The 12,470-nt window shown below is 48.3% G+C and overlaps 1 long non-coding RNA gene across 5 annotated transcripts in view; it reads right to left on the reverse strand.

Annotated features, from left to right (window-relative positions):
- The window catches only part of LOC130145470 (uncharacterized), a 36,679-nt gene extending 24,356 nt beyond the window's left edge, over positions 1-12,323 (reverse strand). For all 5 annotated transcript variants that reach the window (XR_008820569.1, XR_008820572.1, XR_008820570.1 and 2 more), the window contains exons 1-3: positions 11,910-12,323; positions 8,037-10,925; positions 6,896-6,968 (exon numbers count right to left, since the gene is read on the reverse strand). This is a non-coding gene — a long non-coding RNA (uncharacterized LOC130145470). The remainder of the gene's footprint in view (positions 1-6,895; positions 6,969-8,036; positions 10,926-11,909) is intronic.
- Between the last annotated feature and the right edge of the window lie 147 nt (positions 12,324-12,470).

Raw genomic sequence — 12,470 nt, forward strand, 5'->3', positions numbered from 1 at the left:
TGTCAAGATCCCTCTGCATGGCATCCCTGCCTCCAGCATGTTGCCTGCACCACACAGCTTGGTGCCATCACCGAACTTGCCGAGGGTACACCCAATCCCACTGTCCATGTTTTCAACAAAGATGTTGAACAGTGCTGGTCCCAGCATGGATCTGCAGATGCCTGTGGTGTGAGCAGTGCAAGGGCAGGAAAGGGAGGCTGTAGAGAGCCCCAGCACCAAAATCAGTGCCGGCAGTGAGCTGAGTGACAGGTTTCACCCACCCAAGCAGCTGGCTTCAGCTCTCCCCATGGCCCTTCGGCTGGCATCAAGTGCTTTCCACAGGCTGCTCAGAGGTGCTCAGAGATGGCCTGAGACTCTGCCCTGCCTGCACAATGTGCCAGCAGCCTGTTGCCTTAGCCAGGACCCAGTATCTCCAGGAAATCTCTTTCCATGTTTTCTTCCCCCACGGCACAGCCAGGGGATAGCAGTGTGGAGAGAGTGCAGGGTGCCTGGCTGCTCTGACTTCCTCTGTTAAGCTTAACGGCAAACTCTTTCCTTTGGGGAAGGGAGTTGCACAGCTGCTGTATTCCTGCCTCTTGCAGCTTCTCACCACACAACCAGCCTTCTGACAAACCAGGCGGTACGTGTCAGGGCCCCTGCTTGCTCCCCAGTCACATCCTGGCTACAAAAACGGCAGCTTTTGTGGGGGCCCTGCAATAAGAACAAAGGTGGAAAGGGGATAGGCAGGAAAACTGAAGTGGTGAGATGGGCTACAGGTATGGGAAACTGGACATCGGGTACAGCGTGGGGGTAAACCCCTTTCTAAGATAACAAAATGCAGAAAAGAAAGCCTTTCACCAGGGTGCTACAGCTCCAGATAGCCACTGTTTGGCTAGTGACAGAAGGCTACATCTACCACAAAGAATGGAAGGTGGGGTCAAACACGTAGAATTATATAGAAAATCAGGAGAGCCAAAGCTAAGTAGCAGCATAGCTTCCTATGGAGCGGTCTGTGTGGGGACGCTCATGCCTTACAGGGGTTGGTCCTTCTGGAGCAGAAGACAGGACTGTTTTCACTCTTAAAATCACCAAGATTACTCACAATGTGAGAATGAAGAGCCCTGGGAAGCCAGCCCTGTTTTTCAGCTCCACATTCCCATAGCCCATGGGTAGCTACAGATACTTCTCCCAGAGAGCTGTTCTCAGTTTCTGTGGCAATTTTTGTGATGACTTCCAGCTGGATCTGGGGAGGTTTTGGATTATAATCTAGCAACATCCTGGCTGCACTGCTGTGGAGAAATTGAGCTGTTAAGTCTGAGCTGCCCAGCCAGGTCTTACGAGGATGAGGATGGGGAGGGGGATTGCTTTTGTGCAAAACACAAACCAGCCATAACTTGGTTTTGAAGATCAGTAACCTGGCTCCAGAGGCACTGTTGCAAGGAGGCAGAGGTTGTTGTTATCTTCCTTTTCACTCCAGGGAGGCTGTGCTGCTGCCATGCGAAGCCAGTGCAGCACTAGGGAGCACATGAACTCCTGAACAAAACCCCGGTGTCAGCCCCACAGGGCAGTGCTGTCAGAAAAGACACGGAGGAGTTAGAGCTCGCCCAGTCCTCCCTGTTCAGCTACACTAACATCAGCGCCCTCGGGCTTTGTACTTCGCTAACATGATATGGAAGATGATTTTGGATCCCTGTGCTCACTGTTTACTGCAGATCCCTTGGGAATCTGCCAGCGCAAGGTACTGGATACCTGCTTATTCATGCCCATGCAGTGTGCACCATAAGCAAAGAGCCTGAAAACAGCAGCAGCAGAGCTGGAAGGTGCAGCTGGATGAAATAGGCTTGTTCTTCCGGAGAAAAATAGCCGGCACAAAATAACCCCCAACTAGTAGAAACAAGCCTATATTCATGTCTAAGCCAGATCTTCATGACTATCAAAGCCCTGTTGTTTGCCTTTGCATTTCTGTCTGTCTAAACGAAAAGTGCATGTTCCCAAAGATTTTGATGCTCAAATCCTCTGAAGCACCCGAGTACCCCTGCTCTCAGTACTGAGGCACCTTGCAAGTGTCACAGCCCACGCTGACAGCAGGGGAAGACGGCAGCAGCAGACTCCTACCAGGTGAGGATTTGCACCAGGGTGGCTGTCCCTGCACCGGCTGGACATCCCCTCTGGTGCTGCATGCACAGCTCTGTGTCACATTTGGCAAAGGTGCCAGGTGCCTCTGCGCCACGGAATGCATCTACGCGGCTCAGTCTCTGACACCCTGCAACAGCCAGAGCTATTCACCACTCTTCTGTGCTCTGAAATAATTTTTAGTCTGCATTTCATAAAGACAAGAGACCTGTATAATCCCAAGGCCTGTCTGCCTGTTTTTTTTCCTGTATCCCCAGGTAACCTCAATCAAATTTAGTCAAGATGCCTCAGATATACTGGAGTTCCCATAAATCTACTGACAATTTGTGGCCAGGCAGAGAATAGACCTCTATCAGTGACCCTGTCCATGGAAAGGAAGGCCATGCTCACCTAGTAGCACCTAGGTTTGACAGCAGATGACATGCCATTTGGCACATGCACCGGCCACCCCTCAGCACATGGGCACAGCTGGGGTGGCCATGCCACCACCTGCATCTGGCCTAGCAGCTACATCACTGGCAGCAAGATTTAGTGGGCCAGGCAGCTCAGGAGAGGTTGGAAGCCCAGTTTTCCCTCTTGCACCACTTAACAGCTTGTTTCCTGATGCTTTGAAGAAGTGGCAGCTTGCGGTGCATGAAAATACAGTTCCTTTTCCTATGTTCATTTGATATTTCTTTGGATTGTTTTTGCAATGACATTTTTAGTAGCTGTTTCTATTTGTTTTTCCTCTCTCTTTGGGTTTAACTGTGCTCAAGCTACTGCTGTTAAGAATCACGGGCAATTTAATGGCTCACCTCTAATTTTAAGCTGTCACACTTACAGTATCGCTTGTCCACAGGACTCTGCCACATCCCTGGTAGCTGACAGCTAACGTCCTGTGCTTGTTCAGGGGGTTCTGCCAGTTGTACAGATAGAGCAAGTACAGATCTGGGGGGAAGGCTGTATGTGAGCGTGGCAGGAACAGGAACGGAAGAGTTTGCCTCAGAGCAGCTCAGGATGCTCCCCAGATTATGCAGGCCAAGCAAAGACTGTATGTACCACAGCTGTTTTTAAAGTCCTTGCTTTGAGCTAAGCCTGCAGTGCTGGACTAGGTGTAATCCCCTCCATGATCCCTTTCTTCCAGTCCCCTTTTGGATGAGTTATACACAGCCCTGATGTCATACTTTGTCCTCCCTTTCTCCTCCCAGCCCTTGGCTCAGTGTGGAACAGAGCTCACAGTGCACCACATGACACCCATGCGCACCCAGCCCTGGCCAAGGCTAAGTGAGGCTGACGTTGCAATAGGCTGCTGATGACTCGCTTCTCTGGGTCAGGTCATCTGCGTCTGGTGCTCTCAGTACTGCACTAAACACATAAGCCTAGGGAAGGATGCTCTCGAGTGAGCTTGGGTGGGAGTAAAACACCACCGCAGCTAAGGGTTTGGTATTTCTTACCAAAACAGCCATGAGATGAGCAAGCGCACAGGAGGTATGGATGGACACCAAGGTATGGATGCTTAGAGCAGGATGAACATTTCTAGAAAGCAGAAAACCACTGAAACGTTCAGATGCCCTCTCAAGCCACCCACGAGCAGCATTTGCCACAGCCTCCAGCAGCCAGCGCTCTTGCTCTGCTCCTCTGCAAAGACGACTGGGACCCACAGCAGTCCCAGTTCAACGCATGCTTGAATATAAAAGCCTATTTGTTTCAACTCCCCCCCAGTGTCAAAGTAAGGCAGTGAGTCGTCATCTTTCCTAAGAGGGGCAGGGAATTTGTGCAGTGTTATGTCACTTGCTAATTTGTGCTTTACCTGGCATTTTGTTACCTGCCACCTTTGGCACTGCAGATGACCAGACTGGTTTGACTGCCATACTAGGGGGAGCAGGGTCCCTCTCAAGCTGGGAGGAGAAGCTGTTGAGGGCCAAGGATCATCCCCAGCAGGGCTCTTTGGCCATGGTGGGTAGGAGAGCTCCTGCTCCATTTCCAGCCCAGCTCTCCTCTTCCTCCGCTCACCGACTGTGTTTCTTTGCAGACTCATACAAAGCCCAAGGGGAAAGAAGGTAGCCTGTCAAGAGCGACGGAGGCAGCTCTGAGAGTCTAAATTGATGTCCTTACAAGACAAAAAAATTGAAGTGTGTTTTATATAACGCTGATAACATGGCAGCATTGGGACATGAATTAGGGCCTTCAGAGAAGCCAAGGTGCTTAGCCAGAGACGAACATCTATTTTCCACACTGGTTGGGCCCTGCCCTTCTGTGAAGAGAAAGAGGACAGAAGCCAAACATGATAGACATTAAATCCTGCCCTAGGCACCTCTTGCAGCTCTTGGTGAACCCCACCTTGCTCTGGTGGGGGTCTGCTCCCCTTCCTCTGGGCAGTCCTTGAATTCCTCTTCCCATCAGATCACTTCCCAGCCCCAGGGCCTGAGGTCCCCCTTGATGCATCACCCCTTCAATCCTTTTACCAACACTCAACCCTTTCATCTCTCCCCTTCCACTCTCCCACTTCAGGTAAAACCAAACAATTAGTGCTAATTATTCCTCCAGAATTGTGCTGCAAAGGGTATGGTTTCACAGGAAGCCGTTAAGGCCAATTAACATTTTGTCAGCACTGGAACAGTCTCCCTTTGTCCCCTGGGCCACGCACTCTGCTGCTTATCTTGTGTCAGCTCTGACAGAGAGGATTTAAGTCACTAAACTACCCCAAACTAACTCACTGCCAAAAATAAGAAAAACGCCTTATAACCGATCAACCCTTAAGAGGGAAGCAGTCAGGGCCGCATGGGCTGGAGAAGGGGAGAAAACCGTGAGGACAAGGGAAGAAGGGACCAAGAAAGGGGAATGGTATTCTCCCCTCAGTGGCAACAAGTCACCGGGCACATTCAGCTGCCAGTGGAACCACAAACGGTCAGTCAGTGCCCTCTAAAGGATGGCCAGGCAGGGCCACGCTCCCAGTCTTCCAAAACCACCAGGTTTGGCCATGTTGGGTCCCAGCTGTAACCCAAAATGCATTGGAAGCCATAGATCCCACAAAATGCACCTGCACTGAACAGTTATTATGATATAGAACAGTGGCAGTACCCTGCTTCCCACTTCTTACAGTTAAGAGCATTATTAGAAGACAGTTATTGACTGCCAGTATAATCCCTTGGAACCGAGCGAAGAATTCTGCTGTGGTGCCATTGGTAGAGAGGGGAACAGGGTCAGCTTTGGCTAGAAAGCCCACATCACGCTATGAGCAAGCTGTCTGGCTCCTTTCACAAGTGAGGGCCACAGTCTGATGATACAATAAATTGAGCTGTAATGTCCTAAAACTGAGTTAAAAGCAGTGTGTGACATGAACTCCTCCTCACGGTGGTCCACATTTGTCCAAACAATTGTGATAGATTTACTTCATAGCAGCAGGGCTTTACGCAGGTTCTGTCATCATGCGTCCAGGCCAGGGTTTCATGCCACCTTGTACAGCTACCTAGGAGGTTGCATCATTTGTTCCTTCTTGCTCTCCACCTGCCCCTTTAACATTGATGTCACCAGTTTCCTTCAAATGCAGATCCCTTCAATCCTGTTTGCAATTTTTCTCTACTATATGCAGCTCTCCTCCTCCCTCAGACCTCAGGTCTTGTGTCCAGCTCCTCCAGATGTTTGTCCAGACCCTCATGCAACTGTTTCAAGTCACCCTGGAAAGGTGAGCAGCACAGCACAGAAATTGTGCCGGCAGTAGGAGAGGGGAGCCCGGCAGGCAGATCCGCAGGGTCCTTAGGTGGGTGCAGCATTGTGGAGCTGATAGGCATGGACCAAGGTGAGGAGCTCAACCAAGCCAGCCCAGGCTCAATGGGAGCTCATTCGAGGACGACCCTCATTCTGAGGGTCCCATAAGGGCTGTCACCAGTCAACTCGTGCTGTGCATGGGCTGTTCCTCCATGCCCTGCATGCACTCTCCTCAGCAAGCATCCTTCCCATGCCACGCTGCCGCTGCAGACCCACCGCCACTGGCAGCAGGCTGCAGGAGGCACCGTGTGGTGGCCGTGCACAGAGACTAGTCCAGCCCTGCCACCCTGCCTCTCTCTGTCCTCTGCCTGGCTCAGTTTCACACAGGTCTGTTAATCATACTCTACTGCAGCTTCGTTTTGCTTTTTGTTTTCCCTCTTTGTACTTCATCTTCAAACAGTTCTTGCACTTTCCTTTGGCTCATCATGGGAGCCGAGATAATTAGTTGCAAGCTGCCAGGGCCTGCAGGGCTGCGCTAGAGGAGCTGCAGGCTGACATTTCAGAGACAGCAGGGTTTCGGCACTGGCTTAGAAGATGCCAGGCTACTGATTCAAAGGTGGCAGGGCTATGATAAAATGGTTAAAGGGTCTCAACTAAGACCTGTGAGAAAAGTTATGGGTGAAGTATCATTCATGGAGCCAGAAACACAGAAGTATGTCCTGCATAAGGGCAATCTCAAGTCATAGTGAACAGCTAAAGGACTTTATACATAGAGAAACTGGCCAAAGCATCCTTTGAGATTTGGTCCTTCCAGTTCTCATGGCAAATTAATTAACCGCAGCCGGTCCAGTGAAAGTTAATGTTTTCTCTCAGTCCACACACTCTTATGCTGCTGCCACCAGCCTTTTGCAAAGGGAATATGCACAGAATCTCTGCAACACAAAAGGGCTGGCACCCCATCATGCATGCGGTGTGCATGTGGCAGAGCAATAGCAGCTTGCTCTGGAATAGGGATCAGCAGACTGGTACATGCTGGCACAAAAATCACTATCAAGTATATGTGCTAATTCAGCAATGCCTATTTGAAACAGATTACCTCTTCGTGCCAGAGCTCACTCCAGTCTGAGCCAGCAGCACAAGACCAGCATGACCACTTTCCAATACATACCCTGCAAAAGAGACACAGCTTTGTCAGGAGAAAAATAGTTGGGGGAAAAAAAAAAAGGAAAAACAAAATGTTCTGCACTTCCACTGGGGATAGAATGAGAAGGAACTGCAAAAATTATTTCCAAGGTAAGGAGAGTAAGGCCCTGGAATAGACTGCCTTAGAGACTGCTGTATTGCCATCCTTGGAGGATTTCTATGGAAAAGCTTGAAAAATCTCAGTCGGGATGATACAGTGTTGTCACTTGGGGAAAGAATGGACTAGGACACTTACAATGGTTCCTGCCTCTTCTCCCCAGCCCCCCAAGTATGCATCTTTAACAGTCTACAGTCTGTCATAATCTAGGTGTTTGCATAGAAATGTAGCAATAATTCTTTCCCCCAAGTATACAACACTTACCAGTCACTGTGTGGCACTTCAAGGGCACTCAGGAACAGCAGTATGATACTCAAAATGTTTTTACTTCAAGTACTTTGGCTCTTAAGGAAGAAATACCGTAGCTACTGATGAAGGGAGCAAGCCTCAGAGTTAAGCAATTTGGATTCTAGCTAGTAACAGGCAGAGGGAGAGAGAAACACCTAACCTGTTTTTCACAATACCTTCATTTGGTGCTTTCTAAGCAAGGCGTGTGGGCTTCCCCCGGGCAGAAGAGGACAGGGGAAACAGAGCAGAGGATGTGGCTGTATTAGGGATAGGGATGGAGCAGCATGAAAGCTCACTCTCAGGAAAGGAAGAAGGGGTGAGAGACCAGAACCAGCAGGAGACCAGGAGCAGCTGAGCCTGTCCCACAGGGCAGCCAGTGAGAGCCAGGCACAGACTCCACCTGCTCCTGCACTGCACTGTCCCCATCCCTCCAGAGCAAGCCTTCCCAGAGCAGCTCCATCCCCAGCCCCTGCTCTAGGACTTCTTCCTCTGTCCATCCATTTCCAACCCTGCTAGTGTCTCCCAAAGCGTAATACTTAACCAGAGTTCTTAGAGCGAGGAGGGGGAGTATACTCTTGAGGAGATACGAGGGGGAAAATGCTGCAATATTCCCGACCAAAGTCATCTCAGTACCTTCCCATTTCCTCACCTGCACTTAGCAGTGGAGAAAATCCCACCGCACAAACCTCTTGCTTTGTTTGCTTCAGGCATGTTATAAAGTATCTAATCATTACCTCTCCCATGTCACGACTGCCTGAGAATGACACTTCCTTCACTGCCAAAATGACTGCTCCTTCACAAGTTCAGTAAGGGAAACACATACAGTTCTTCGTGTGAGTGAAGAAACACTCTTCTTCAAATAGCCCCAAATACAAGAAAGCAAAACTGGTTTTGCCCATATTCAAGAAGATTCAAAATACAGAGCTCTGCAATGTCTTGATGTAGGGGGTTTTTTTTCCCTCTTTATTTCTTATTAAACAAATTATTCAATTTGGGATTGGCTCTGCTCAAAACATTATCTAGCACTGAAAAGGCTATCTGGGCTAAGTAGGCTACCAAAGGCAAACAGTGTTATCAGCTAGGCTCTCAGTTTAAAGAAACCAGCACGCCCTTCAAAAGGTACACGTTCTTCCTTATCTCTTTAGCACAGGCCACCAAGGTTTTAGCTTTCACAATGCAATTTTAGCACATGGCATTGCTCTGTAGCTAAACAGAAAAGGAAAACACTGAGATGTGAAAAAGATCATGCAGTTCCTGAACTACAAAACTTTTTTTTTTTAAATCAACTATCAGCTGTGATAATTAAAAAAAAAAAATAACTTCAATATTAACACTTTTCGGGTACAATTTAAAAATGTTTCCTGTGGCTAACTATAAAGCTGGGTTTGTAGAATTTCCAACAGTTTAGTGCAATCCATCATGTATCAAAAAGTCATGATTCCTAGGCAACAGAAAAGGAAATTTATTGAAGTCTGAACACATTTCAATAACTTCCTTATTTCCATGACAGCCTAGAATAAAAAACAATTGCACTCACAAATCATAATACCACTGCCACAAAAGAAAATTCTTGTATCCACTTAGAGCTTTAAGTTACAAAGGATCTTTAACTTTGGCAGAACTTATGTTTAGAAAACACCTATCTGTGTAGTCTAACATTAATCAACTGCTGTAGTGAAAAGTACTGTGTAAACTTTGCTCTTTTTCACATTTGGTAGTTCTATTAACATTTACACGAAAGGAAGTAACACGTCCATCGTCCATCAGGTAAGTCATCTTATCTGGATTGCAAAATACTTCAAAGATTTACAGTTAAAGAATTATTACCCCTCATTCAATTCCTGTTTGGCATAGGTTCCCTGAAGGTGACAAAGGAAACGCTTGTGTCTTCCAGCTTAATCTCAAGCCTGGGGTTTCAAAAAAAGCAGTTTCTGTGAAGGTGGCCAACTTCTAGGCCCAGCCACATGTGTAACACCTGCAATGACAGGGTGTACGCTCGGGTCTGGGCAATAGGCCCAGCTGACCAAGTGTGCTACAGTAACTTTTATCAGCCACCACCGTAGAACTTGAAAGCAGCAGAGCTAAAGCAGATCTTGGAGAGAGACAGATGAGAATATCAGGTAATACGCAATAAGGGCTCTCCTGCCAGGACCCCTTCCTAACCCCAAACCTCAGTCGCGGCTCTGGACTGTAGTTCTGGGTGGGCAATCAGCAGAACCAAGCATGCAATCATCTAAGTCCTTGAGACTTAGTCATAATTGATTAGCAAAATGGACCAGCACCAGAATCTAAAGCATAATGCAAATCTTGTGCCTCAGCCACAAAACCCTCCTTTTTCTTGTTGCCCTAAATTACTCAGGCCACATTTTGAAAAGTAAGTTGAGCATGTTTGTTAACAGGAGGAGGACAAGGTAATTGTTTCAGGCACCATCAGCTAATTATACCTACCTCCTACCGTGAAGAGTTTTTTTTCTTATAAAGGATATCTAAAGTTCCCGTTTAACACTTAATGCAAGTACGGGGCTTTCACTAACCATTACGTCCTTGCTTCAAGTCAAAGCAACGGGAGTGCAATCTAGGAAGACAAGATCCAAGAAGTGTAATATTTTGCCAAAAGAAGAAATACTAGACATGCTTAATTAGAACGCTCCAGTGCTTTTGAGCAAAAATTTGAACTTTTCTGGATATCCATCTGAAGTTAAGAGGGCATTTTTACTGCCCTAATAGCATTTAGTGTTAGAAAACTCCGAAGCCATAGATTGGTAAGAGGCTAATAGTGAGATCACCATAAAGTCCCTCTCTGCTAAGCAGAACTTGCAATTATTTTTTTTAAATTGAGCAAGAGAGAAGAAATGCCCTACCACACTCTGGGCTCTTTCTTGTCATCATCCAGGAATGCTGAGGACAGAAATGGAGTGATCTAGCTCACATGACAGAGAAAGAACATGCCTAGGCAAAAAGAAATACGTAATTTGCCCAGGTGCCAACGACAGAGAAGTGCAAAAAACCCAGCAGTATGAAAAAGGACAGTTTGGGGAAAGGAGATGCACTGAAGAACAGAACTGGGTGAGAGCAGAAACTGAAACAGTACATTATACATCCTAGGGAGGGCATTATAAACCAGTATTTAAAGTAGAGGTATTTTTTTCCCTATAAAAATCCAGCTTAAATTTTAACACACGTCTCAAACCTCGCTATAAGATACTGTTGACTCTGGCCATTTGTTTTTACTCATCCGACCGAAGTAACCACTGCTATAGCAGGGCTTCCAGAAGAGGACATGCATTTGTCAGCTGCTCTGAATGCAAACTCAGCATCTCAGCTTGAAACACCAGTGCGGGTGGGTCTGAATGAAGAAGTCATACTTTGCCATGAAACAGATGGGGAGATGCCAGCTCTACTGTGGGTTTGGTGATCTCCAACAAGAGGCAGTAAAACTGCAGCAGCTGCTGAATGCAAGTGGAATCCTTCACATGTGACAGCAAAATTCTGTAAGTACTCCCTCCTACAGCTCTATTTAAACCTGAGATGGCAAACGCTGGTGAAAGAAAAATAAAACAAGATAGAAAATATAAAACAAGATATTAAAATGCAGTCAATTCTTCCTCTTTCTGTTGTAACTTTATTAGAAAACAAACAAACAAACAAAAAACCCCACAAAAATCCCACACAGAAGAAAAACTACATCAAACATAAAAGAGCTGTTATTTCCAAGACTTGTGCAAATCTAAGATCTGGCTTCTTTTGTACATTTGTACTAATTGTTTAGCAGGAATGAATCACATTTGATTTGATTCTACTCTTTTGTGAGAACCTAAAACACATATAATAAAGATCCGTGGAATTCTAAAAGACAGGAATTTTTTTTTTAAAGTCTTCATTTTTTTAGGACTGGGGAAGCTAGCTAAAAATAAACCAGCAGCATCCCTTGTCACAGGTTTTCTAAAATGCACAGGATCACTCTGTCTCTCTGAAATATTCTTTACCTGGTACAAATCACAATATGCATTTGACAAGCTTCTAACGGGCCATTATTGCCTTAAAGCATCCCTCCAAATTGCCTAGAATAATGGCAGATGCCTTCACACACATTAAAACTACAAAAAGATAGCCAGCTAATTCCCAACACTGTTTGATCTACAACCAAAACTTTAGTACCATTTTAAAGCAAAATATGGCAACAAAATACATTAAGCTTAAGGAATAAACTGAGCGGAGCTTAAAATGCTGTTTCCACTAAACCCAACTTGGCCAGTCTATTGACAACCCTGCTCCCAGAGATGCAGCTTCAAATTTTCCTCCAGCCTTTTATTGCTTCTTGAGCAAAATCCACGATACCGAAAAAGGTGCGGTTTGGGTTTGCACAGCTCAGGGGGTTAACGAAAAGGCACCGCCGCCCCCCTCATGAGCCAGCAGGCAGGCTTGCAAAGCTTTTGAATACCGGTGCAAGCACATCGAGCCCGTGAGGTGATGCTACCCAGCGGCCAAATCAGCCCTGGAAAGAACCTGCAAAAAAACACACCCGAACGAGGCCCGAAGCCGCGCACCGGCGGCAGAAACCTCTCGGTAATGTTAATGGCTGAGGCCCCCAGGACCAAGCCCCGGCCCCAGCAGAGGCAAGGCGCTGGGAAGCACCGGCGGGTCCCCGAAAGGCACCGATAGGTCGCCGCAGGGAGGGAGGACGCCGGTTAACCCGTGCCCCAAGCCTTCACTCGGACCGGGGAGGGGCAGCCCGGCCCAGCCCGGCCAGGCCCCGCCGCGCCGCGGCACCGCCCCAGAGCGGCGCGCCCTCACGACACCCCCACCCCCAGCGGAAGCGGCCCTCCGGCGCGTGCGCCGCGGGGCCGGCGGGCCCGTCCCTTTCCGGCCGGCACGCGACCTTCCTCGCCCGCCCGCGCCACTGGCGGCGGCGGCGCACTGCACCGGCGCACCGCACCCGCACCGCACCCGCACGCGCTCCCCGCACGCGCTCCCCGCGCCGGTAGGGGCGGGGCGGGGAGCACGCGCGCGGCCGCTACCGCCCGCCCGGCCCCGTTGGGCCGCTGAGCCGCTCAGCGCGCACGCGCCCTTTGACCCGCCCGCT

The sequence above is a fragment of the Falco biarmicus genome, chromosome 3, assembly GCF_023638135.1.
Source record: "Falco biarmicus isolate bFalBia1 chromosome 3, bFalBia1.pri, whole genome shotgun sequence".
In the NCBI taxonomy this organism is placed as follows: Eukaryota; Metazoa; Chordata; class Aves; order Falconiformes; family Falconidae; genus Falco; species Falco biarmicus.